At 38.6% G+C, this 26,412-nt stretch overlaps 1 protein-coding gene across 6 annotated transcripts in view; it reads left to right on the forward strand.

Annotated features, from left to right (window-relative positions):
• The first annotated feature begins 337 nt into the window (after window positions 1-337).
• Window positions 338-26,412, forward strand: part of LOC140486189 (transcription regulator protein BACH1-like) — a 79,792-nt gene continuing 53,717 nt past the window's right edge. Inside the window, exons 1-2 of one of the 6 annotated variants that reach the window (XM_072584962.1) lie at window positions 339-478; window positions 1,893-1,963. The gene's annotated coding sequence lies outside the window, so the exon portion shown is untranslated. Of the gene's footprint in view, window positions 479-1,892; window positions 1,964-18,632; window positions 18,824-26,412 lie in introns of those variants that run through there. The other 5 variants (XM_072584966.1, XM_072584961.1, XM_072584964.1 and 2 more) reach the window with 5 other exon arrangements.

Consider the following 26,412-nt stretch of genomic DNA (forward strand, 5'->3'; position numbering starts at 1 on the left):
GGGTCAATGTAGACTTATAGGGGTATAGGTCTGGGTGGGTTATTCTTTGGAGGGCCGGTGTGCACTTGCTGGCCTGGAGGGCCTGCTTCCACACTGAAGGAATTGTATGATTCTCTCTTTCCACTTCCCCCTTCCACCTCTCCAAGTTTCCTTGACACCCCACCGTGAACGATGACATCACCCAACTGGTCAACACCGAGGGGCGGGTCCACAGTTTGACGGCTGGTTCTTGCGGCCAATGAGAGGGCACTTTGAAGAGAAGGGAGGCGGGCCTCCTCCGCCGTGGAGTGTTTGGGGTGGTCACGTGAGGGGGCGGGCTGTTGGCGGTTGGAGCTTGTGTGAGGTGGTGGGGGGGGGGAAAAAAAAGGAAGAAAACCGAGTCTGATCGGCGGTGAGTGAGGAACCTCGGTCACGGGTAGAGAGAGCGAGAGCGAGAGCGCGCAGTGTTTGAGTGTTGTCCTGGCGGTATGTGTATAAGGTGAGAGGGGTTAGGTGAGGGTAGGGAGGGGTATGTTGGAGTGGGTTCGGTTGGGGCTGGGGGACTGGCCTGGTGTGGCCGTCGCTGTGACTGCCTGAGGGATCGGGGCTTTGGGAATGGGCCGGGCCGCGCCGCGCCGCTCCGCTCCTGCTCTCTGTCTCGCGCGCACACACACACACAGGGGGCACCGCGGCGGCGCTTGCAGCGGCTCCCGGACCCTGTGAGCGACGCTGTGGGGTCGGGCTCTCGCATTGAGCCTGGGATGTGTCAGTCCTCCCCGCGGTCCGAAAACCGCCCGGAGCCTGGACTCTTTTTCTTTCCACCCAAACTTGGAGAAGTTTGTCTTTTGATTTCTGTGCGCTGGAACATGGAGATGATCAAGTTTGTGATGATGATCAACTTCCTGAATTTACGTTAACTTCCTCGTCAGGAGCTTCTACATTGAATCTCTTGAGGGAGGAGGAATCTGCATCGTCTTCTGTCTTTAGGTGCTTGTTCAGCAAACTATATTCCCATCTCGTAAGGTGCAATCGGACTTGTCTGTCAGCTTTCATATTCGGACTTTAATGTCTGTCAATCAGTCATTATTAATCTCAGACGGAACTTGTGCATAATTACCAAAACAACAGATCAACGATTAACCTTCAAAAATGAGGGATTTAAATGTACAAGAATCGTTTGTAGCCTAAATGACTTGTGCAGAGGTTGCTCTGTGTCTGAACAGTGTTTGTTTACTCTGTATGAAGATTCTTTGTAGCAGAGATGGTTAGTGCTTCTTGAAATAATGATTCTGGTCGCTACAGTTCAGTTGGTAATAAGCTGTCTCTTATTGAGAAGATTAATAGATTCATGCCAATTCGATGCAACAAGTAGATTGGCTGTTCTTTAAATTGGAAGTTGACCTGCAATACAACATTGAATTAAAATGTTTCAGTAGCTCAGATGCATGCCACAGTTTGGAGGGAGATAATATGGCAGTAGTTCAAGCATTTTGTTAATGCCATCTCAATGCAAATATTGTGACATAAGTATTCATAAAATTGTTTAAATGAAAAGAAATCCAACTCTTTTGTAGCTTAAACTCTGAATTTATGGATTGGATTCAACTTTGTTGCACATTTTTGGGTGATCAGAGTACACTCTCTGCTCTAGATAGTGTTTATTAATAAACAAAATAACAGTTGATTAGTTCAATTAAATGTTTGCAAGTAGTTTTACTTATCCACTTTTTCAATGCCTTGTATCCTATTCCTAATCAATACGCAATATTTCTATTCTATCAAACATCCTTCAATTCCTTATTCCAGTAATCACCTTTATATTATATTTGCATTTAACTTTCAATGTTGGTTAGTCTGAAAGATCTAAATCATTTGACCTAAATGTTACTCCTTGTTATTTGCTCTGCCCCCAGGTCAGAATAATTTGCAAACTTGAAAAGTCAACCAACTTTTTCTCGATTCTGAGCAAGAAGCTTGAACCCAAGTTCAGTATTCATCTTTTCAACATGTTTCTAGCCTAAGATGTTTTTGTTTTGTTATATTAAAGCCAGATTTATAATCAAACTTGACTTTGGTTTAGCAATTAATTTTTAAAGTTAAGCTTATCACAAGGTTTCTGTAACCTTCATTTATACAATGTCCAGTCATTCCTCTCAATCCATAATGTTGTAATACCTTTTGAAAATTGGTGCTTTTTTTCCCAGACTCTGATTATAGTTAGACTCAAACCCTAAAATTGCATCATCATTTTGCCATATTCATCTTTGCTTATTTGCTTAGCCTGTTGTCATCTCCTTTCACATGCTGCAGCAACTTGAATGACTTATCTTGTGACTCTCAAATGATATCTCATCAGCATATTGTCTATCTTTCCTAATCTGCCTCCTCAATTCTCTCTTGTACTAATTTATGTCATTTTTATAAGACATCGCTTGTCTAACTAATTTTCAACGTATGTTTTAAAATGATCAAACTGAAACATATTTTTTGGTTTAACTGGATTTCTCATTCCCAGTACACCGCATTTGTCCTCAAGCATATATTTCTAATTCCATTGGATTATTTTAGATCCTCCTAGCATTAGCATAAGAAATATTGGTTTTCTCTCTTTTTGTCCATTCTATATATTTTCAGAACCTTTTAGCTATTAACATATTTCCTTGCAACTTGGTTAAAATCAGGTTGGGAAGATCAAATTTACTTATCATTCCTACATTTCCTCATTGTTGTTAAATAGCATATTTAAACACTAAGATTTAAAAAGACCTCTGATTGCACCAACAATATTTCTGGTGCTGGCATATAATTGTAGCTAACCAAATTTAATCACACATCTATTAATGTCGTTACAGAGGAACTTTGATTGTCCAAAAGACACGGGCAGGGAGTATTTCATTTGGTTAATCGAATGCTTGGCTAAACTGTGTTATCCAGCATCAGGACCTTGCGATCTTTCCAGATAATCCGATATTTGGATAATCGAGGTTCCTCTGTATGTAGAAGATAGAAACAACTCTAAGTTGAAAGGTTTTCATTTCCTTTAATCTTTCTTTTCCCCTTTCTGATTCTTTAGTTTTAAAAAAATCTAGTTTGTTTTTGCTATGGGACTTTGGTGAGAGCAGCTAGGGAAGGGGTATTGGGGGGAAAAATAGGACATCATAGTCAAACTTGAATTGCTATCATGTAATTTTTCTCTCTCTAAATCTACAGGTCTGATAAGGGGGTAAATCTGAGTGTAACTTTCAGCATATGGTTTTCACAGAATCTGTAAATTGTGTGTTTTGAGTGAAATCTGTTTCTTTGTCAGAAACAGATTGCAGGCATTGTTCTTGTTATTGTAGTCATTGCTCCTAATTGCAAATTTTGTAAATTACGATTTTTCTCACTCATCTTGCAACAAGAGATTGTGATTGGAGATATGTGCCTAAGCTTTTAGAGAACCCTGCTGATCATTAGAAGCTACAAAACAATATGAAAGTATACATGCCATGATTTTGGAAAAGGTTAATCATATTGCACGATCTCTGAAAGAAACTGCACAGATAATTTTCAGTATTGTAATTGCAATATTTTATGCTGGATAAGACAAGGAAGCCAGTGATGAATTTACATTGTGATATTATTTTCAGTTTGAGTAATTGAGGGAAATACCATATTTATGAAAGTTTCATGGCAGAAGAATCCTGATATGCAATTTTGTATAATTTGAAAACCTAAAATATTGTTATACTTACAAATTTTTTTGTGAAGTATCTGAAAAGTAAATATCTTGCTCTTTTGAAAGTTCCGGTTTTTAAATTTGAGATCGTAAAATTAAAATTTCATATTCTCAAATTTACTGTTTAATCGTAACCAAATGTTGTGTATACATATCTAAAATCACTCATGATTTGAAGAATTAATATTTTGTTACTATTACATTGGGCCAGAAGTGAAGACATCTTAATTATTAAGAGATTTAGGCAAACAAAGCAAATCACGTGATAAGGTGATCAAATGACAAATCATGATGATGGTGTAGTTTATCAATGCTGCTTCCTTGGAAAGCATGGCATCCAATGTCTGTGTACATACTGAGAGTTCATTAGAATACCTTTTGCAGATGTGTGATGGCAGACAGTGATATATGGGACTTTGATTTGGTTAAACTCAATACGTGAAATTGTTGCACTTTTTTTGAAAGAAACAGTTAAGTTTCATTTCTTTGCACTGGATGAAAGAATGTACCATGTCCATATAACGTTAGGGCTAATTTTGCTTTCATGTTATCAGAACCATGGGAAATTTGCAGTATTGACATTGGGCATATCAAAAGGACAATCGATATGATCATGATATTGGTAGATAAGTATATCCAAATACTTAGAGAAACTTTTGCTCATCAACCCAGGTGACCCAATAGTCCTGAATCCCTTTTGAGCAAGGTGCTCTTAGCAGAAAGACTCAATTGTTTTATGGATAGTCTTGTGAATGTTCAACTAGTATGGTTGAAAACTGCTTTTTGAAGAAATATTGTCTCCTATTGGATTTCTCTAAAACACTAAGACTCTGAGGTATCATTTGAAAAACAGATGTGCAATCTGGCCTGAGATTTTTTTATTTGCTTTCCTTCCAGCCTGCTTTTTGGAATTACTTAGTTTTAGATCCCATATGAAGTCACTAAGCATCTTGTGGGTTATGGGGATACTGTGCTGTATAGCTTTTGTTGTTTTTATGATTAAACAAGCAGTAAAGTTTAAGAAAGAATCCCTCTGTGAATTTTAATTTATCTGTCAAGGATTACTGGAACCCTCATTATTTTTCTTACTAGTGACTGTGATTAAAATGTAATAAATTAATCATTCAAGTTAATTGTCTAGACCTTGATTTCTGATAAAAGCTATTATATATAAAAGATTATTATATTTTATGACACTAGCATGACACATTATGCTAAGTTTCGGAATGACTAGCCACATCAGTGTGGAATGAGTTAGAATGGCCGAATTTGGAAAATTAGGCATGGATCTATATTGCCACATGCCTGTTATTTTTTAATTTTAATTTTTTTTTTCTTTTGAGGTGCTTTGGTGAACTATTTTTCCACTTTCCCTCCAGCCAAAGCGTAAAACGTTAGAATTTGTTTTTTTTTGAAGAGAAATTGAACAGGAATTTGCTTGATAAATTGCCTTAAACTTTTGAAGTGGCATTATCCTTCTAATTATTGTGTGTATCATAGACCAATATCTCCTGCCCTGTTCCTCAAAGATCTCTGCACCATTCCATTCTTTACTCATGGTGGAAGCTCGCATTAATTATAAAAGGTTGCACGATATTGAAATCATCAAGCAGCGTCAGTCCTGACTAATTTGTGCAAATGAAAAGCTCTCTGCGAGTACGTACTGCTGCAGTCCAAACATGTGTCCGCTTTAATTCATTTCTATCACTTTTCAAATTATTTGTTGTTTCAAGAATATTGGTTCAACAATATAATGTAGCATGCCATTCAATTTGTTCTTTGCTGTTCTGTAATGATTTGACTCTGATTTGTCATCGGGAAATGATGGTAGATTTATTGCCACTCTGGAGCAGCAACACTGAAGTGGAATTCTGAATTATATAAATTCATAAGAGCCCAGTTCAAAATATATGCATTTCCTTGGACTGAATTAAAGCGAAATACTGCAGATGCTGGTGATTTGAAATAAAAACAAAGTGCTTGAAACACTCAGTTGGTCTGGCAACGTCTGTGGATAGAGAAGCAGAGTCATCATTTTGAATCCAGTATTACAGAATACTGCACATGGAACACTTTTAGATTTTGAGGAAACTTTAAGGGCCTGGAAGTGCTGTTGATCACTGATGCCAAGACTTCCATTTATGCCAAGAGTACACAATCATAGAATCGTACAGTACAAAAGAGGCCTTTTGCCCAATGAGTTTGTACTGCCAAAAATGTACTGAACCTCCAGCAATAGGCCCATAGCATTGACTGTTATGATACTTCAAGTACTCATTAAAAAACCTGCCTCAACTACCCTCCCAGGCAGTGTATCCGAGACTCCTACCCCACTTTGGCTGATATCATTTTTCCTCAGGTTCTCTGCCTTTTACTTTGTGTGTATTCCCTTGTCATTAATCTTTCAATTAAGGGAAGCAGCTGCTTTCTGTCCTTCCTTTCCCCATTCTTCTTATAATTCTATAATCTTCTCTCAGGATTCCCTGAACCTTCTCTGCTCCAAAGGAAACAACCCAAGCTTATCCAGCCACCCTTCACAGCTAAGATGCTCTATCCTGGTGACGTCCTAGTCAATCTCCTCTGCACCTCCTCCAGTACAATCATATCCTTCCTACTGTGTGGTGATCAGAACTGCACACAGTACTCTAGCTGTGAGCTAACCAAAATTCTCTGCTGCTCTAACATAACCTCACTGCTCTTAAACTCCTTTTTCTTGTCATACTTTAGCTTACTTTGAACTAATTTTCCCTAGTGAATCTCTATAAGACATAGAAGTGGAAATAAGGCTATTCGGTCCATCAAGTCCACTCTGGCATTTCAACTCCACTTACCCACACTCTCCCTGTAGCCCTTTAATTCTTTGTGAGATCAAGAATTTATCAATCTCTGCCTTGAAAACATTTAACATCCAGGCCTCCACTGTACTCCGTGGTAATGAATTCCACAGGCCCACCACACTCTGGCTGAAGAAATGTCTCTTCATTTCCATTCTAAATAACCCCCTCTAATTCTAAAGATGTGTTCGTGGGTCCTAGTCTCCTCGCCTAACGGATACAACTCCCCAGCGTCCACCCTTTCTAAGCCATGCATTATCTTGAAAGTTTTATTAGATCTCCCCTCAACCTTCTAAACTCAAATGAATACCATTTCCAGGGATCATCCGTGTAAATCTCCGCTGGACACGTTCTAGGGCCAGTATGTCCTTCCTGAGGTGTGAGGCCCAAACTTGGACACCATATTCTAAATGAGGCCTAACTAGAGCTTTATAAAGTCTCAGAAGAATATTGCTACTTTTATATTCCAACCCTCTTGAGATAAATGACAACATTACATTCGCTTTCTTAATCACGGACTCAACCTGCAATTTAACCTTTAGAGAATACTGGACCTTTAGAGAGTACTCCTACATCCCTTTGTACTTTGGCTTTATGAATTTTCTCACCATTTTAGAAAGTAGTCCATGCCAGTATTCTTTTTTTCCAAAGTGCAAGACCTCGCATTTGCTCATGTTCAATTTCAACAGCCATTTCCTGACCCACTCTCCTAAACTGTCTAAATCTTTCTGCAGCCTTCCTACCTCGTCAGTACTACTTGCCTATCACCTAACTTTGTATCATCGGCGAACTTCGCCAGAATGCCCCCAGTCCCTTCATCCAGATCATTTAATATATAAAGTGAACAGCTGCGGCCCAACACTGAACCTTGCAGGACACCACTTGTCACCGGCTGCCATTCCGTAAAAGAACCTTTTATCCCAACTCTCTGCCTTCTCTCAGACAGCCAATCCTCAATCCATGCCAATAGCTCACCTCGAACACCATAAGCCCTCCCCTTACTCAGCAGCCTTCTGTGAGGCACCTTATCAAAGGCCTTTTCGAAGTCTCGATAGATAACATCCACTGGGTTTCCCTGGTCTAACCTACTTGTTACCTCTTCAAAGAATTCTAACAAGTTTGTCAGGCACAATCTCCTTGTTGACTTTATCTAATCTGACCCTGCAATTCCAAGAATTTAGAAATCTCATCCTTAATGATGATGGATTCTAGAATTTTCCCAACAACTAAGGTTAGGCTAATTGGCTTATAAATTTCCATCTTTTGTCTTGATCCTTTCTTGAACAAGGGGGTTACAACAGCAATTTTCCAATCATCTGGGACTTTCCCTGACTCCAGTGACTTTTGAAAGATCACAACCAATGCCTCCACTATTTCCTCAGCCATATTCCTTAGAACTCGAGGATGTAGCCCACCAGGGCCAGGAGATTTATCAATTTTTAGGCCTTTTAGCTTTTCTAGCACTTTCTCTTTTGTAATGGCTACCATACTCCAATCAGCCTCCTAACTCTCTTTAATTGTTGGGATATTACTCTTGCTTTCCACTCTGAATATTGACATAAAGTACTTATTAAGTTCTTTGGCTATTTCCTTATCCCCCAGCACTAGCCTTCCTGCATCAATTTGGAGTAGCCCAATGTCTACTTTTACCTCATTTTTTTTCTTGTGGATTGATCAAAACATTTTACTTTCCTTTCTAATATTACTGGCTAGCCTACCTTCATATTTGATCCTCTCCTTCCTTATTTCTCTCTTTGCTATCCTCTCTTTGTTTTTGCAGCCTTCCCAATCTTCTGATTTCCCAGTGCTTTTGGCCACTTTATAGGCGCTCTCTTTTTCTTTGCTACATTTCCTGACTTGCTTTCTCAGCCATGGCTGTCTAATTCCCACCCGCTCGGATAATCATTCTTTTCTTTGGGATTAACCTCTGTACTGTGTCCTCAATTACACCCAGAAACTCCTGCAAATGTTGCTCTACTGTCTTCCCCACTAGGCTCTGCTTCCAGTCAATTTTTGTCAGTTCCTCTGTCATGCCTGTAATTACCGTTATTTAACTGTAACACCATTACATCCAATTTTGCCCTCTCTCTTTCAAACTGCAGACTGAACTCTGCCATATTATGATCACTGCCTCCTAAGTGTTCCCTTACTTTAGGATCTTTTATAAAGTCTGGCTCATTACATAGCACTAAGTCCAAAATAGCCTGCTCCCTTGTGGGCTCCATCATAAGCTTTTCCAAAAAGCCATCCTGTAAGCATTCCATTAACTCCCTATCTTTGGATCCACTGGCAACATTATTCACCCAGTCAATTTGCATATCGAAGACCCCATGATCACTGTGACCTTGCCTTTCCGACATGCCTTACCTATTTCCCGGTATGTCTTGCGCCCCGGTCTTGACCATTCTTAGGAGATCTGTACATAACTCCCATTATGGTTTTTTTGCCTTTGTGGTTCCTCAACCCCACCCCCCACAGACTCTACATCATCTGACCCAATGTCATTCAGTGCCATAGATTTAATTTCATTCTTAACTAACAAGGCAACCCCACCCCCTTTGCACACCTGTCTTTTCGATAAATTGTAAATCCTTGAATATTTAACTGTTAGTCCTGAACCCCCTGCAAACACATTTGCACATCATAATTACCACATCATAATTATTCACAATGATTATAGGAAGAGTAGAGTTTGCTTAGCATTGATTTTGAAATGAGCATCCACCTCTCATCTCTCTTTATCTTGTGAATAACTACTGCATCAAAAACTTTAAAAGTTCCATGTGATAATCACACGTATTAAATGTACAAGTGCATGTCTAAACATGTATCTGAGTTGTAATGACAGAAGACAAACTGCACAAAGTACCAATATAATGGAATTTTACAGACTGCCATAATGCAAAATCTTGATGTTGCAGCTGTCTAAGAGACGGCTTGTTATCGGTAAGACCGGCAAAGTCCTTATCCACTAGCTCAGTTATAATTGGTATTGAACAGAGTGCAGCATATTATATATTATCTAGGTTGTTAACATTGATTAAACTCAGTAAGCTATTTTACAGACTTAAACTTTGTGTATTTTTATGTTGCAAAGGCTTTCTATGTTACTTGTGTTCATTTTGTTTGCATGTTCTTGATGCATCTATGTTTACTGTTACTGTTTGTCATAAACTTCCAATCATTATGTCTGCAGAAAGTAAAGATGAAAGAGAAAACATGCTTTCACACTTTTCAATCTTGCTCCTGTTCCAGTTGACATCTCGTGTTTTCCATCCATGTGTGTAATGAAGCTATCTCTGTTGTACAGTATATCATACTTTAATAAAAACATTGAAGTACTTTCAATTTGTTTTGACAATATTCACAGTAACATAGTGTGTGATTACATTGTGAGAAGCATGTACATGAGAATTATAGTGATGTAATGTTTTCCTGAAAAGGTCAGGATCCCTTTTCTCATTGCTATTTGTTTGGTGACAACAAAATGAAATGAAATGTTATGACATATATTGGAACTTGCTTAGAATTTTTGGAAATCAAACTCTCGATCATGCGCAGATGTTTTTGTAATTTTAAATGATATTCTAAATGGTTTAATGAAATCTTTTGTTTCTCTCACTGAATCTCATTTTCTCTACATCAGTCTTGCTGCCCCTGCAACGTGACCTGATAGTTGGCTTCGGTCAGCTTTTTGTCATAGTACAGTTATTGGAGTCTTCATACTTTAGATGAGTAGCATTTGCACTGTGTGAGAGAGAAATGATTCTTTACAATTGATGCACTTTCCTGTTTTTTGTTAATCACTTTCATTGTTGGCTGTAAGCCTATATAATCAGAAAAATGAACAAAAAGAAACCCACTTCAGGGACCAAAACATGTGTAAGTGCATAACATAGTACAGAAACTTGTTCAGACTAGTCAAACTTTGATTCACTTAAATTTGTGTCTCAAGAGAAAAACTGTCCTGTTTTCCAGAAGTGAATTTTGGTTTGTAATTTATTCCACCTCTTCAGTCCACCCACAACTTGGCAATCTTTCCTTCTACACAATTTTGTCAGTTTCTGACTCCAACCCAACAACGTTGAACTCTGAAGTCCTTCATTGGCCTTAAACAGTATCTCATTTTGTTGACATCACAAATGAATGGTTTATACTATTTTTAAAGTAACAGTGTTTCTGAAAATTCCAGCATCTTTTGTGGGGTTATTTCTTTGAACTACATGTGGGAGGCAGGAATGAATTGAAGATATTGGTTCAATTTCAAACTTTCATTGTTAATAGAATTTGTATATATCATTACAAGCTAGTGAGAGGATAGAGCAGATGAATGCGTGGCTGAGGAGGTGGTGCAGGGGAGAAGAGTTCACATTTCTGGATTATTGGAATCTCTTGGGCAGAAATGACCTGTCCAAGAAGGATGGATTGCACTTGAATTGGAAGGGGACTAATATACTAACATGAAGATTTGCTAGAGCTGCTTGGGAGTATTTAAACTAGTAAGGTTGGGGGTGTGGTGTGAGATCCAGGGAAATAGTGAGGGAAGGTGACTGGTACAGTTGGGAAAAGGAGCGAGTCGGGCAGGTAGGAACAAAGCAGAGGACAAGATAGGATTAATAAATTAAACTACATTTATTTCAATGCAAGAGGCCTAATGGGAAAGGCCTCTTGCATTGAAACTCGGCATGGTTAGGAACGTGAGACTGGGGTATCATAACAATTACGGAAACATGGCTCAGGGATGGACAGGACTGGCAGCTTAATGTTCCAGAATACAAATGCTATGGGAGGGAGAGAAAGAAGGGCAAGAGAGGAGGGAGAGTCGTGTTTTTGATAAGGGATAACATTACGGCTGTACTTAGAGAGGATATTCCAAGGAATATGTCCAGGGAAGTAATTTGGGTGGAACTGAGAAATAAGAAAGGGATGATTTAGTTTATTGGGATGGTACTATAGACCCCTCAATAGTCAGCGGGAAATTGAGAAACAAATTTTTGAGGAGATATCAGTTATCTGTAAGAATAATAAGGTGGTGATGGTAGGGGATTTTAAGTTTTCAAACCTTGACTGGAACTGCTATAGTGTTAAATGTTTAGATGGAGAGGAATTTAAGCATGAATAAGAAACTTTTCTGATTCAGTATGTGGATGTACCTACTGGAGAAAGTGCAAAACTGGATCTACCCTTGGGAAATAAAGGATAAGTGTCAGTGGGGGAATACTTTGAGGCCAGTGACCATAATTCTATTAGTTTTAAAATAGTAATGGAAAAGGATAGACCGGATCTAAAAGTTGAAGTTCTAAATTGGAGGAAGGTCAATTTTGGCGAGAACTTTCAAATTCAAAAATTCAAAGGCTGATAAATGAGCCTTCAGAAATGAGATAAAGAGAATCCAGAGACAGGGTGTTCCTGTTTGGGTGAAAGGCAAGGCTTGTAGATGTAGGGAATGCTGCATGACTAAAGAATTTGAGATTTTTGTCAAGAAAAAGGCGGCAGCATATGTCAGGTATAGACAGCAGGGATCGAGTACAAAGGCAGTAGGAGTATACTTAAGAGGGAAATCAGGAGGGCAAAAAGGGCACGTGAGATAGCTTTGGCAAATAGAGTTAAGGAGAATCCAAAGAGATCTTATAAATACATTAAGGACAAAAGGGTAACTAGGGAGAGAATAGGACCCCTCAAAGATCAGCAAGGCAGCCCATATGTGGAACCGCAGGAGATGGGGAGATACTGAATGAGTATTTTGCATCCGTGTTTATTGTGGAGAAGGACATGGAAGATACAGAATGTGGGAGAATAGATGGTGATATCTTGAAAAATGCCTGTATTACAGGGAAGGTGGTGCTGAATGTCTTAAAATGCATGAATGTGGATAAATCCCTAGGATTTGCTCAGGTGTACCTTAGAACTCTGTGGGAAGCTCGGGAAGTGATTTTTGGGCCCCTTGCTGAGATATTTGTACCATCGATTATCACAGTTGAGGTGCCAGAAGGCTGCAGGTTGGCTAACATGGTGCCACTATTTAAGAACTGTGGTAAGAAAAAGCTAAGGAACTATAGATTGGTGAGCCTGACCTTAGTGGTGGGCATGTTGTTGCAGAGAATGCTGAGGGAAAGGATTTACATGTATTTGGAAAGGCAAGGACTGAATAAGGATATTCAGCATGGCTTTGTGCGTGGGAAATCATGTCTCACGAACTTGAGTTTTTTGAAGAAGCAACGAAAAGGGTTCCTATGTGGACTTCAGTAAGACATTCAACAAGGTTCCTCATGATAACTGGCTAGTAAGGTTAGATCACATGGAATACAGGTAGAATTAGCCATTTTAGATACAGAACTGGCTTAAAGGAGAGATTGGTTGAGGAAGGTTGCTTTTCAGAGTGGAGGCCTGTGACCAGTGGTGTACCACAAGGATCAGTGCTGGATCCACTGCTTTTCGTCATTTATGTTGGAATATTGTGTGCAGTTCTGGTCTCTCCTATCGGAAGGATGTTGTGAAACCTGAAAGGCTTCAGAAAAGATTTACAAGAATGTTGCTGGTGTGGAGGATTTGAGCAATAGGGAGAGGCTGAATAATCTGGGGCTGTTTTCCCTGGAGTGTCAGAGGCTGAGGGGTGACCTTCTAGAGGTTTATAACGTCATGAGGGGCATGGATAGGGTAAATAGACTCCTGCAATTCAGGGAAATTGTGTCTATGTCCTAGAGGGCATAAGTTCAGGATGAGAGGAGAAAAATTTAAAAGGGAACGAAGGGGTTAATTTTTCATGCAGAGGCTGGTGCATGTGTGGAATGAGTGGCCAGAGGAAGTGATGGAGGCCAGTCCAACTACAACATTTTAAAAGGCATCTGGATGGGTATATTAATAGGAAAGGTTTAGATGGATATGGACCAAGTGCTGGCAAAAGGACGAGATTAATTTAGGATATCTGTTTGGTGTGGACAAGTTGGACTGAATGGTCTGTTTCCATGCTGTTCATCTCTATGGCTCTGTGATTCTTAAACATTAATTAGTGCAAAACTCTAAGTTCATGATTTTAAAGCTGCCTGAGGCATGTTTGGAAAAAATACAATTTTCTATGCTGTAAATACTTAATTGTGAATTGTTTTATCTTTACATTAACTGCTTTACTATATTTTAGGTGATGAGAATGAAATGCTACCTTGTATTTTTCTCTTGCAACTTCGTTAACTATCTGGTGGGATCTTTGTTTTGTTTCTTTCAATTATCAATTTTCCTGATTGTTCACAGTAGTGTTTAGTGGGACCAACCAACTAAAAGTCATCACATTGTAGAATAGCTTGCTAATGTCAGTTGCCTCTTGAATGTTAGAAATGAACCTCTTGGCCCAAGAAAGAATTGTTATAATTCAATTATGAGCGATAAATTTATTCTTTTCCATGTCCTATTCCTCCACTGGTCACACACAGTTTGAATTTAAAAAGGGAGATATTGCCAATTATATCAGACTGTATTTAGTGCAGTATCTGAAACAAGTCAATCTGGTTTCTCAATTGACAAATAGGAACTAAAGTATCGCCTCGACTTATTAACTTAATCCGTTCCAGGGTCTGGTTCGTGAACTGAATCAATTTTTCCCATTGCTCGGATAGCGTAAGAATGCTTGGACGGCTGTTCACAGCACATGCGCCAAAGAAGAACTGAATGAGATCACGTGGGGCTGAGAGCTTTTGCATTCTGCTTTGCTACGCGCTTGTTGAACAATGAAACCACATGGTTGCACACGGGCTTTTTGCGTTTGTCCCTTCATTCGTACCTTGAATTTTGTACATATGTTGAAGCAAAATTTTACGTATAATCCTGTTAGTAAACTGATTCGTTCATGAACGGGGTCGTTTGTATGTCAAGGCGCTACTGTACTTTATTGCAAACAAAATTTAATCAAGCAAAGATGTTAATATTATTATTAATAGGTTTAAACTCTCTGCAAATATATAACACTGCACTTCTTGAAAAACACGCACAAACTCCAGTCTAGGGGGTGGGGGGGATGGGGGTGGTAAGAAACAAAACTGCCAAGTGTTCCCTTAACTATATGTATTAGCGAAGTATCTGTTAAACTCAGGAAAAAAAACCTATAATCCACAGTTGTCCCAAATGTTCTGTAAGACAAGCTATTGATGTTGGGACTTCCTAAATCAACTGACGCTGGCTGAATTCTTTCTTTTCCAGGAGACCGTAGTGGAGATTCAGATTCTGTTTAAAAAAAGAATAAATTTGGGAAACTCAGCAGTTCTGGCAGTATCTGCAGAGGGAAAGCAGAGTGAATATTTTGAGTCTAATGATTTGTTCAGAACCGTTATGCTAGATATGCTGAGTTTTTCCAGAAATTACTATTTTTGTTTCAGATCTTAGCATTTGGAGTTCTTTGTTTTGTTCTCTCTTAAGAATTGCAGTGATGAGGCCTTTCAGTGGTATTTGAATTGACAAACGTGGATGAAAGAATTTTCAGAGGAAGGAGAGGCAAAAACTGTTTGTTCCTGAGGCACTCTTGTCTGCGTTTATAGACGATAATCTTATTACACTGGTCACATAACCTCTTTGGAAGGAATAGATTAGATTCCTTTACAGTAGGGAAACAGGCCCTTCGGCACAACGCATCCACACTGAACCTCCGAAGAGTAACACACCCAGACCCATTTCCCTCTGACTAATGTACCTAACACTATGGGCAATTTAGCACGGCCAGTTCACCTGACCTGCTCATCTTTGGACTGTGGGAGGTAACTGGAGCACCCGGAGGAAACCCACGCAGACACTGGGAGAATGTGCAAACTCCACACAGACAGTAGCCCCGAGGCTAGAACCAAACCTGGGATTCTGGTGCTGTAAGGCAACAGTGCTAAACCACTGAGCCACCTATTGTAACTGTAACTTCAGTTAAGTAGCTTGTGTTCTTTTACAAATGCAATAGTTTTCCCTTTAGCAATTGGTTTTCGTTGCAACATATTCTTTCAAAAAGTTCCAATATATAGATGTATGTCCAGTCAATTATATTTTGAATTACTATTTCAGATACTATTTTTGAGATACATTACAAGTTCAATTGTATTTGTCTTAAATCCTCTAACTAGCAAATTGCAGTGGGGTCAATGCAGTGAGATCAAAATTTTGGGAACAGATCATGGCATGCAATGCAAATTCTATTTGCCATGTGATACTATTCCCAGACAGTGAAGTTGTGTACTTCATTCATTCTTGACTCTTTGCCAAGGTCGTTTTAAATTAGCTCCAAGAGGTTTAGGCAATATGCCTCAGGACTTTTCCCTCAAATTCAAATAATCCTTGATGCCTTCTATGAAATGGACCTCTCAGAATCTGGCAAGGGAACTCCAAGATGATTGAATTGCCAGTCGTGGCAATTCTCTACAATGTAGTCTCATATGCAGGTGTGCATTTGATCATGGCATGTGGGGCAGTGTTGAAGGCTAAATGGACAACTGACCAGGAGCTTGGTGTTGTGGTTCACATAGAATGAACCTCTTCAGAAAGAGGTTATCTAGTCTGTTTTGATCTTCAGTGTGGGGGAATACTGCACCATGAGGAGTAACTTAGAATAAGCACATGCAAATTGCTTTCTTCCATGAAAGGAATGTTTTAGGCCATGCATGTGTGGCAGAGTAAGTAAAGTGGGGTGACATTACAATTGTTATCTTAATGGCTACCCTTCCAAAGGTTGGTTTTGTCATTCAGCTTTGCATATTTACTTTGAGAAATGTGTTCTGGCATCTTTTACTGTGCCAGCTAATGGTTCTGTTTTGGTCTTTGCAACTGTTCTAGCTTAGCGAAAAAAATTACTTTTATTAAAACAGAGCACTTTTATAACATATATCAGGGCTTATTATTAAACCGGTAACATAGTAATTATTTGAGAAGTCATACTATTAACAGTTAAACCAAAACTCTACAGCTCCTTGTTGCCCATCAGTGAATGAATGTGCTGTGCAATATGCAATCTTTAAATAGATTGTTCATAAACAATAATTTTGTATTGGTTCCTGTAGCATTAGTGGTAACCTGTACCAAATAATTAACATTGTACAGTATTGTGCAATGACCACCTTATGCTGCAGGTGATTTGGTTAATTTGGGATGTTTTTAAAGATTGAACACAACTCTTTAGATCTGTTTATCTATAGTACAGTAAGCTGTAATATTCAACTGAGGAAACACCTGCCATTTTTCTTAAATAACAGTATAATCTTGTAATAGTGATGGATGATTGCTTTTAAGTATTGTTAAGTTCTTCATAATTAGATATATTATCACTTGCTCAGCTGAAAAAATATATCATCCTGTTTTGGCAAAAAAAAGAATTTCAATAATATGAGTTTGACTCTGGATTAAAGGAGTAGGTTCTCTTCCAAATCTGATCCAAGACAGCAAAGAAATTGTAAACACCTTTGAAGCAACTCAACTACAATACTAATGTATAAACTGAATTATGGAGTTTCTAATCTTGTGGTAACAAGTCTGGGGCTGTCAGTACAGATCATTATTTTTGAGATAACTTTCTACAAAAGTTATTACAAATAGTCACAAAGGATGGCATTATAGGAAAGACCGTGCTTACTGTTGGTTCACATAATATTAAATATGACAAGTTTAACTTGACATCTGAGCAATAGTGGATGACTGACTGCTGTAATTTTGAACACTAATGACATTTTACTATGGTCAATTTAAAAAAAAATTTTATATTCATGTTTCGAAGGGAACATGGAAATGTAATGGTCTCCTGTGTTCAGGATTGTTTGTATAATGTTGGAAAATTATGTCTCGCATAGCATAGGGTATGACATAAAGTTTCATCAGTCTGAAGTAGTAGAGTGCAAAATAAATGGTTTGAATTAACCGATCTGAATATGTGTAATTTAACTGAAATTTATGGTTCAGTATTTTGTAATGGTATTATGTAGTCTGTTACAATTACTGTTAGAATGTTTAAACATTAAGGTTTTTGAGCAGGGTTGGCAACCTGACTGAGGTGCAAACCTCTTGCTGTGTATTAATTGAATGTTGCAAGCTTTGCACCAGACTATGCTGTAAAGAGAGCATCACACGCACTCTTTAGAACCCATTTCCAGCTTTGTGGAGTCAGAAATGCTAAAGGCTGTGCATTACATCATTTTTTATTTGTCAATGTCAGGAGTGTCAGTACTGTTTTCTGACTGTTTCCAATACTGAGATCTGGAACCATAAAGACTACCTAACTTGATCTCCATATGTTGTCCAACTTTGTCCCTGTTTTTGCTGGTCCTTGCCTTTGCATATAGACAATGATGCCAATGGATTCCTGGTCATCCTCCCAAATATTGCACACTTTCAAAAAAAAGTTGAGGTTATCTGAAACAGTTGTTTGTGTGCTCACTTACACCACTTTCAATCATCCATCAATCCTGTATTTGCTGATCTACATTGGCTCATGGTAAGCAATATAACAATTTTTAAATATCCTGTAGTTGCTCACAAATTTCTCCCTATTTGTCTAATTTCCTCCAACCCCACAATGTCTGAGCTTTACTTATCCAATTCAGTCCTATGGAACATCCTTATCTAATTGTTCATATTCTTCAGTATTAGTGCATTTGGTTACATTGTTCCTAAGCTCTGGAATTCCTTTCCTAAAATTCTCCACCTCCTTCACCTTTCTTCTTTTCAGCTGCCTCTTAAAACCTGCCTCTTTGAGGAAACTTTTGGCTGTTGACCCTAATATTGATTTGGGTAACTCAGTTGTCAACCTTTGTTGATTTATGGCAATATGAAGTGCCTTCAGATGTTTTGTTATTATAAAGGCATTGCATAAACACAAGGCTGAATTGTTGTTAGTTTGTTGTACTAGAATGTAAGTGCTAATTCAGGTGGAAAATTTCTACATTTTGTCAGTTACAGTCCATTCATCCTGCCCAAAATAATATACTGGCAAGTGTTATCTTTCCTCAATCTTTAGTTGTCTTCAATTGAAATGTTTTATATTCAAATTGTGTTTAATTTAAAATCTAACATCGACAAATTCCTATGCTTTGCTTCACTCCTGAAGATATTAATGTTTTGTTCCACCTTTTCTAATCCCTTAAAGATGAACCTTTTGAATGCAAGAATGTCTTTTTACGATGAGGTGTCATATCGTCTCTTTGTTGGGTGCGAACCAGAATACTTTCTTATTGCTTGTATCCATTATTGCTGAACAGAATAACAAGCATGCCACTAGCCTTTTGGAATGAAATCAATGTGCGAAAATGTTTTGTCAATCCTTTAGGATTAGATATTCCAGGTAATTTTCACAATTCAATAACTGTTCAACTTTTATGTTTATCATAGAGTGTACTTTTAAAAATCTGATTGTTGTCTTTGATCATAATTTTACCTGCATGGCGGTAGTGAGCTAGAATAGCACTAGTTGAAAGCTGAACAGTTTCCTTTTTAATATCTTGCACCCTAAGATTTCATAACATGTGTTTCTGTCCAAAAGGCGGGAAAATGTTCTGTCATTGACATTGAAATTCATGTCAAATTTACTTACAAGATTTCACTTATATGCCACAATATGAAAAGGAAAGTACAAGTTGAAAACCCTTCTTTAAGAGTCCTTTTAAGTGACAGCCAAACAAGCTCCATCTTTCACATAACAGCTACCAGGTTTTAATCATTGCAGAATATATTATATTTTGTTAAAAGTTAAGTAACCCTATATACTGGTGTTATCTTATGAAGCAAGATGGGGCTTTTCTTGCATCAAAGCAATGATACAGCATTATGACCACATTTCTTGCAAGTGTTTGATCTTGCATATTCTGTGCATAGGAATGATAATGACCCTGATCCACATATGCTTGCTGTTATTGCTCCTTATCTTAGCAAACAGTGAATTTTCACTTGTAGTGTTGAAACCGTTCCAATGTCTTAAAATTGTTGGACCCATTTAGGCTGAAAACTAGACTTTCTATTGGTATGTGTTATTTTCAATGTTTTAAAGTATATTTTGGGATAGTTTGCTTCGGTTTGATACTCCGGGGAGTTGTGCTTATAGTGTGATTTAGTTTGAATTGACAAAAATTGCTGTGCACCCAAGATAGTTGAATCTGAATGTTTGCATTTGTTAACTAATGAGGGGGAAAAAAAACCCTAGGTTTGCTGTAATCTAGTGTTGCTGCTTTTTGCATTATTCCTGAATAGTTCTTTTAAAATATTTGAATTTACAAATCAAAGTAAAGTAGGAATGTGATTACTACTATAATCTATATTTTAGAAAAAAAACTTTGTACATCTGCCCAAGGATCTTGACTGCTTTAATAGCGACATTACATCTGTCAACATTGCCAGCAACTATTTGCTAATTCTACATTTTCAGTTCCATTCACAACAAGCCTGATAACTGAACAAGGAACATCCAGGCTTGGACTGATGTGGCAGGTAACATTCATGGCACAAGTGCCAAGTGGTGACTGTTTTCAAGAAGAAGCTCAGCCACCTCCCCAATCTTTATTGGCAGCGCTATTGTCCAATGCTTCACCATTCTAGGAATCACTGTTGACTGGAAGATTCAATGATCCAGTTATACCAGCTATCTGTGATTATTTGCTTGTCAACTAATTCTTCTATCTCAGCTGTAAGGGGCAAGATGATTTTCTTACCAGTGGCCTGAGTGGATGTTGAGACAACAGTACTGAAGAGACTCAACACTATCCAAGATGGAACAGTTTGAGGAGTAGTTTCTCTGTTGTTAAATTTAATTGCATTTTCTTAGGAGCCTTTGAGGACATCCTTAAAAGATTTCCACTGCATTTATAATAATCACATGCTATGATGAAGCTTGGAGTAGAAAGCTTGTTTTGGGAGTGTTGTCAGGCATATATATGATATGGCTTGCATCTAATAATCAGTGTGTCTGTAAGGATATTGACCTGTAAGAGGGCATTTACATTGGACATCCTATGCTACTGGTGAATGTGCAGAATCTTGCAGGGTATTGCAGCTGGTATTGGTTAGGGGACTAGAGATATCTGGTGTAACTGCTCCCTCTTCATCTGGCCCATATGGGAGGGCTCGTAACACTGCTGCTGCTGCCACTGCGGCCATAAGCTTGGTGTCACCATTTAAATCTTTGTTGTCAAATGTTCTGTTCTTCAGATGGCCAAAGACACATTGGAATTGGTATTGAATTTCATCATTGATATTTTGCCCTTGAGATGAAATTCCAGAGATATTGGAATTTATCAATGTCCCATGGTTCATTAATGATCTTGACAGCCATGCAACAGTGTCACATAACGACAGCAGGCTGGTAGAGGACCTTTTGAATTTTGGATGTTTAGCTTAAGATCTATTGTCTCGTACTCCTCCAGACATTCATTAGTGATAGTCTGGAGTCTACACCTATGCGTACGTGTAAGCTTTCTCTCCTTATGACATTATGCAGTGGATTTATCTCTGGGTTGAAGGTGAGGCAGATTCCAGTTTCCCATTTGTTATGCCATTAGTTCCACACCAGCAGGAAGCTGCCTGGATATGTGGTGGACTGGTGCAATAAGGAAAAAAGGTAATTTATATAGGTAGCTGCTACTGCTTTTGAATTTGTCTTGCTTTGAAAACGATACCAGTGTGTCTTTTGATGGAATACACATTATATTTCTGAAGGACATTTCACCACTAGGAAGAGGTGATTAAGGATGATGTTTGCAGTGAACGTCCATGTGACGTTCCCTTTGTAGAAACCATAATTGGCCACATCTTATTTCTTGAAGATGATCATGGTTACAGAAACTGAGCATGTATTGCTCATTAAAGAAGGGATTTTGTATGTGGACCAAGTGTGCTTATGAGCAGTATTTTACTATTTTGGCAGGGATTCCATCAATGTCAGCACTCTTGATGATTCTCAGCTATCAGATGGTCTGTCAAAAATCTCATGTCAGACTGGGGTTGTGCTAAAAGCCATCTGATTCACTGGTGTCCTTTTAGAGAAAGAAATTTGTCCTTGCCCAGTTCATTTTCTGAGCATTTCCAAGGAGTCAGTTGCACTGGAAATTCCATGTGGTTACAATGTGCAACTTGTGCCCATGATACACCAGTAATAGTTTGCCATCACATTATCTAGCCGATTATTATGCAAGGTCCCAAATCTTTGACATAAACATTTGTTCCAGCAGCTATCCTCATTGTCCACAAGTTTGAGTTTCCTCATCAGTTGTATAATGGGCACCATTCTTAGCTAGAAGTGAAACATAACTGTTTGAAGTGTGGTAGCCATTTGGATGTCTTGCTTGTGAAATACAAGGCCTTGCGTATCGTCAACTGCCTAACCTGAATTCTTAAAATGGGCTTTATCAGATGTGAGGGTGATTCTGTCTTTAGTATGTTTTTAAGTTTTCAATAAAAGCACCAAATGCTGGAAATACTGAGTTGTCATTTATAGAGATTTAACATTTAAGATTGATCTTTTGGCCGGTCTTCCTTTTTGTTTTTGTCTGATACTTTTATTTCACCTGTACCTTCTAACGTATATACTTTATCATTCTTGTCTGTGTTTTTGTTCACTGAGTTGGACCGTTTCAGTGCCTTTGCTTGCCTTACTTTTATTTCAAGTTTTACCTTTTTGTTTATAAACCTGGCTTGCTTTGCATATGGACTTTGCTTTGTGTTGCATTCTCAATCTCTTATAAGTGAATTGAGCTTTGCGGTGCATGTTTTGATGAGCAGGTGGCAGTGTGCTTCAAATTAAAAATGAATGTGTAATTTAAACATCCGTAAGCAATATAATAGGCACTTAATTATCAGATCATTAATTTATAGAATGACCTATTTAGTCACTGAGAAATATGTATTTAAATAAACAACATTTTATTTGGGTACTGGAGATGCGAACATAAAATGATTGAACACTCAAATTTTTTTAAAAGGCAAGATTTATTGGATTCCATAAAGTGTTTTTGAGAAAATGCACAGCATGGAGGATTGAATCAATTGATTTCAGCTGGAATTATAGTGAGGGCATTTCTGTTAGCCTCACAGAAATTAAAGGCAATTGGCAACATTCATGTCTGATTTATTCAGTGACACTTATTGGGATGATGTGTGATTTTATTTAACTGTTAAGTTGGTCATGATCTAATGTTTACCTTCTGATGTTCAGGCAAAATGCTTAGTGACTTCTGCCACCCATGGAATAAAAAGGCGCATCTCACCAACTATCTTCCATAAAATTTTTTCTTGTACTCTGTTTAAAATGTTACTACTTATTGTATCTGTTCTTTTATATCACTTAAATGGGTCTCCAATTTGGTAGCAATTTCAGTGATAAGTAAGATTGCCTCCTTACCCTCCGCTTCCCATTCTCTGCCATTGTACAAGCCCAGTGGCATTAATGCACTTTCAAATCTGACAGTAAAATTTGACATGAAGTTTGTTTGTGTTGTTTCTCCTTCTCTAAATTATCACTTTCTAACTACCAATTTGAAAATTATTGAATATTTTTATCTAAAAAGAAACTGCAGACATTACAACTTGTTTATTCCAAGGTGTTTATGGAAATGCTTGCTGAAACAACGTTAATCTAAAGAAAATGTTTTCATTGTCGGTTGTACCATTATTTTGATGATCTGTAGCTTGCCTGCACTTTCCAAAAGCCAACTACCATACACTGCAATAGGAGTTTGTGTGTGTTTTCGTGATGATCATGTGTACATGTAATTGGAATAAATAGTGCAGAAAGGATTGAAATAGAAATCTTAATCATGGTTTATTTTGATTTTCTAATAATTACATTCGATAATTTTGTTAGATAAATTTTAATGAAATTGTGAATTTGCTTTAGGTGTTGGTTCTTTTTCATCAAAAATGCATTGTGCCTTTTTAGCTAAATTGTGCTAAAGTAAGAAGTCTGTGGGTTAGTCTGTGGTAGGGTTATTTGGGGAAGTAATGATGTGAAGCAACTAGAAAGTGCTTGCTCATCATTTCTCAGCATAACTGCATGAGATCAGCACTTTTGTATTTCATTGCAGATCTTAGCCTGTCATAAACATGCTGTGTAATTTACAGCATTTGGTATATTATCAAAAGCCCTAAAATAATTGATTATAAAATAAACCTGTGCATTCTGTCTCTTTCTTGCAAGAAATTGCTGCGATTAATTGTAAATGCAATCAAGCTGTTAATTAGATGGCTATATATTTAACTAAGATGTCAAATACTGGTCAACTAAGAGTTATTTGCATAAAAACCTGACCTTTTTCTTCAACATCAATTTTAGTAAACGTGAATTAAGCATGCAGAAATCTTTTGTCTGAAGGTTGTTTATTTAGCTAAGTCAAAATTCTTAACATTTATTTTAGTCCAAATTGCACAACAGATGGTAGGGAAGGCACGTATAAGCAGAATGGTGAGTAGATGTGTGCTTTAGAACTATTGGCTGAGTCCCTTATGTTACAGCATTGCAGAGGGTTTTGAGGCATTGAAGTTTTAGAGACTGAACATTTTGTAGTCGTAGTGAAAGAGAAATTTGAGTGATTGTTTAATCAAAGCTGGTGTATTGGAACAGATGAAGTAGTGGATGAGTAGCACGTTTTCGGATAGCAATTCTATAAAGGTAGTACTGAATTCTGAGATTGAAAAGTATTTGGTCTAGGGACAGCGGGTGCTAGATCAAAAAAGCTGAGAACATATGAGTAATGCTTTTTTTAAAGAAATGCAACAGTTTGTTCATGCCAAGTACAAGATAGTCATACAAAGGAAGCATTGGTGGAAGACCAAATCTTTGCAAAAATGCAAGAAATGATGCTCTGGGCAGACTTTGGAGCTAGGAAAAAACATCAAGAAGTTGATATGGAAATGAGGGGCTGTTTTTATTAGGAGTGGCCATGTTGCAGAGATTGCTACTCCAGTTCTTTTTTTATGAAGAAAGCTTCATCTTTCTGAGAAAAGATTACTACTGGGGCTTCTTCACAATTGCAGAGCTGTATTTCCATGTTCGTAGCACTGGGTAGGGACAGGGTGCAAGATGATGGGGTAGGTTATGCATTTTTTAGAGGTAAGTTTGGGTGAATTTGATTTATTATAGTCACATGGAGTGAAAAATTTTGTTTTTGAGCAATATAGGCAGATCATAGTAAGCAAGTATATACAGATCATGGTGTGCTTAGACCGAGTGAGACATACAGGTTACACTGCACAGGAGTTATGCGAAGCAAGGTCAACATTAACAAGGTAATCATTGTTTGAATTTAGGGATTCCATTCATCAGTCTACTAACAGCAGGGAAGAAGTTATTCTTGACCCTGTTGGTGCAGTTGTACAAGTCTCTGACAGAAGCAGTTGTAGGAGAGCATTACCAGCCTGGGAGGGGTCTTTGTTGGCAGCCTTCCATGGCAGTGAAACGTCCAAATGGAGTCCATAGACGGAAGGTTGGCTTTTGTGATGGTGGGTCAAGCAGCATTAGAGGTGCAGGAGAATTGATCTTTTGGGCATAAGCCCTTCCATCAGGAATGAGACTTGTGGGCTGGGCGGCTGAGAGATAAATGGGAGGGTGGTGGGGTAGTTAGCTGAGAATGCAAGAAGTAGATGAAGGTAATAGGTCAGAGAGGAGGGTGGAGTGGATAGATGGGAAAGATGATGAACTGTTCAAGAGGGTGGTGCCAAGTTGGAGGCTTGGGACTGAGATAAGCTGGGAGAGGGGAAATGAGGAATCTGGTGAAATCCACATTTAATCCTGTGTGATTGCAGGTTCCCAAGGTGGAAGATGAGGCGTTCTTCCTCCAGATTTTGGGTGGTGAGCGTTTGGCCATGGAGGAAGCCCAGGATTTACATGTCTTTGGTGGACTGGGAGGGAGAGTTGAAGTGTTTAGCACTTCACTTCACTTCACTTCACAGGGCGATGGGATTGGTTGATGCAGTTATCCGAGAGATGTTCTCTCAAATGATCCACAAGTTGCTGTCCTGCCTCCCTAATGTAGAGGAGACCACTGGCATCCGATGTGGTCTTGCAGGCATGCAAGTCCTGGGCCGCCTCCATCACCAAACTGTAACCACCCAACACCTGGAGGATGAACACCTCACTTTCTGCCTTGGCACCCTGCAACCACATGGGGTTAGTATGGATTTCACCAGTTTCCCTTGTATCTCCATTTATTCCTGTCCCAAGCTTCCAACTCGCCATCGCCCTCTTAACCTGTCCAGCGTCTTTCCCATTTATCTGCTTCACCCCCCTCTCCAACCTATCATTTTCTCCCCACTTTCACCTACCTATTGAATTCTCAGCTACTTTCCCCCGAGCCCCACCCCAATTTATCTGTCAGCCCCCCAGCTCGCAAGTCTCGTTGCTGATAAAGGACTTATGCTTGAAACATCGATTCTTCTGTTTCTCGGATGCTGCCTGACCTGCTGTGCTTTTCCAGCACCACACTCTCTACTCTGATCTCCAGCATTTGCAGTCCTCATTTTCTCCTTCCGTGATGGTGGTCGGCACACACCACCTTCTGTAGTTTCTTATGATCCTGGGCAGAGCAGTTGCCATACCAGGCCATTATGCACCTGGATAGTTTGCTTTTTATAGTGCATCTGTAAAAGTTGAGGCCCTTTTATGGAAGTGTGCAATTTCCTAAGCTACCTGAGGAAGAAGAGGCGTTGTGCCTCCTTGACCTTTGCATCTAAGGTGGAGGTCCAGGATAGGTGGTTGTTATCGTCACTCCTAGGAACCTGACGCTGTCAACCCCCTCAACCTCTGTTCAATTAATGTGTTCTCCTCCTTTTCTTTCTGAAGTCAGTAATAAGCTTTTTGTTTGGCTGATATTGAGAGAGAGGTTGTTATCATTGCACCATGATACTAAGCCCACTATCTCCTTTCCGTATTCTGACTCATTGTTCGATATC

Source organism: Chiloscyllium punctatum, chromosome 15 (genome assembly GCF_047496795.1).
Source record: "Chiloscyllium punctatum isolate Juve2018m chromosome 15, sChiPun1.3, whole genome shotgun sequence".
NCBI lineage: Eukaryota > Metazoa > Chordata > Chondrichthyes > Orectolobiformes > Hemiscylliidae > Chiloscyllium > Chiloscyllium punctatum.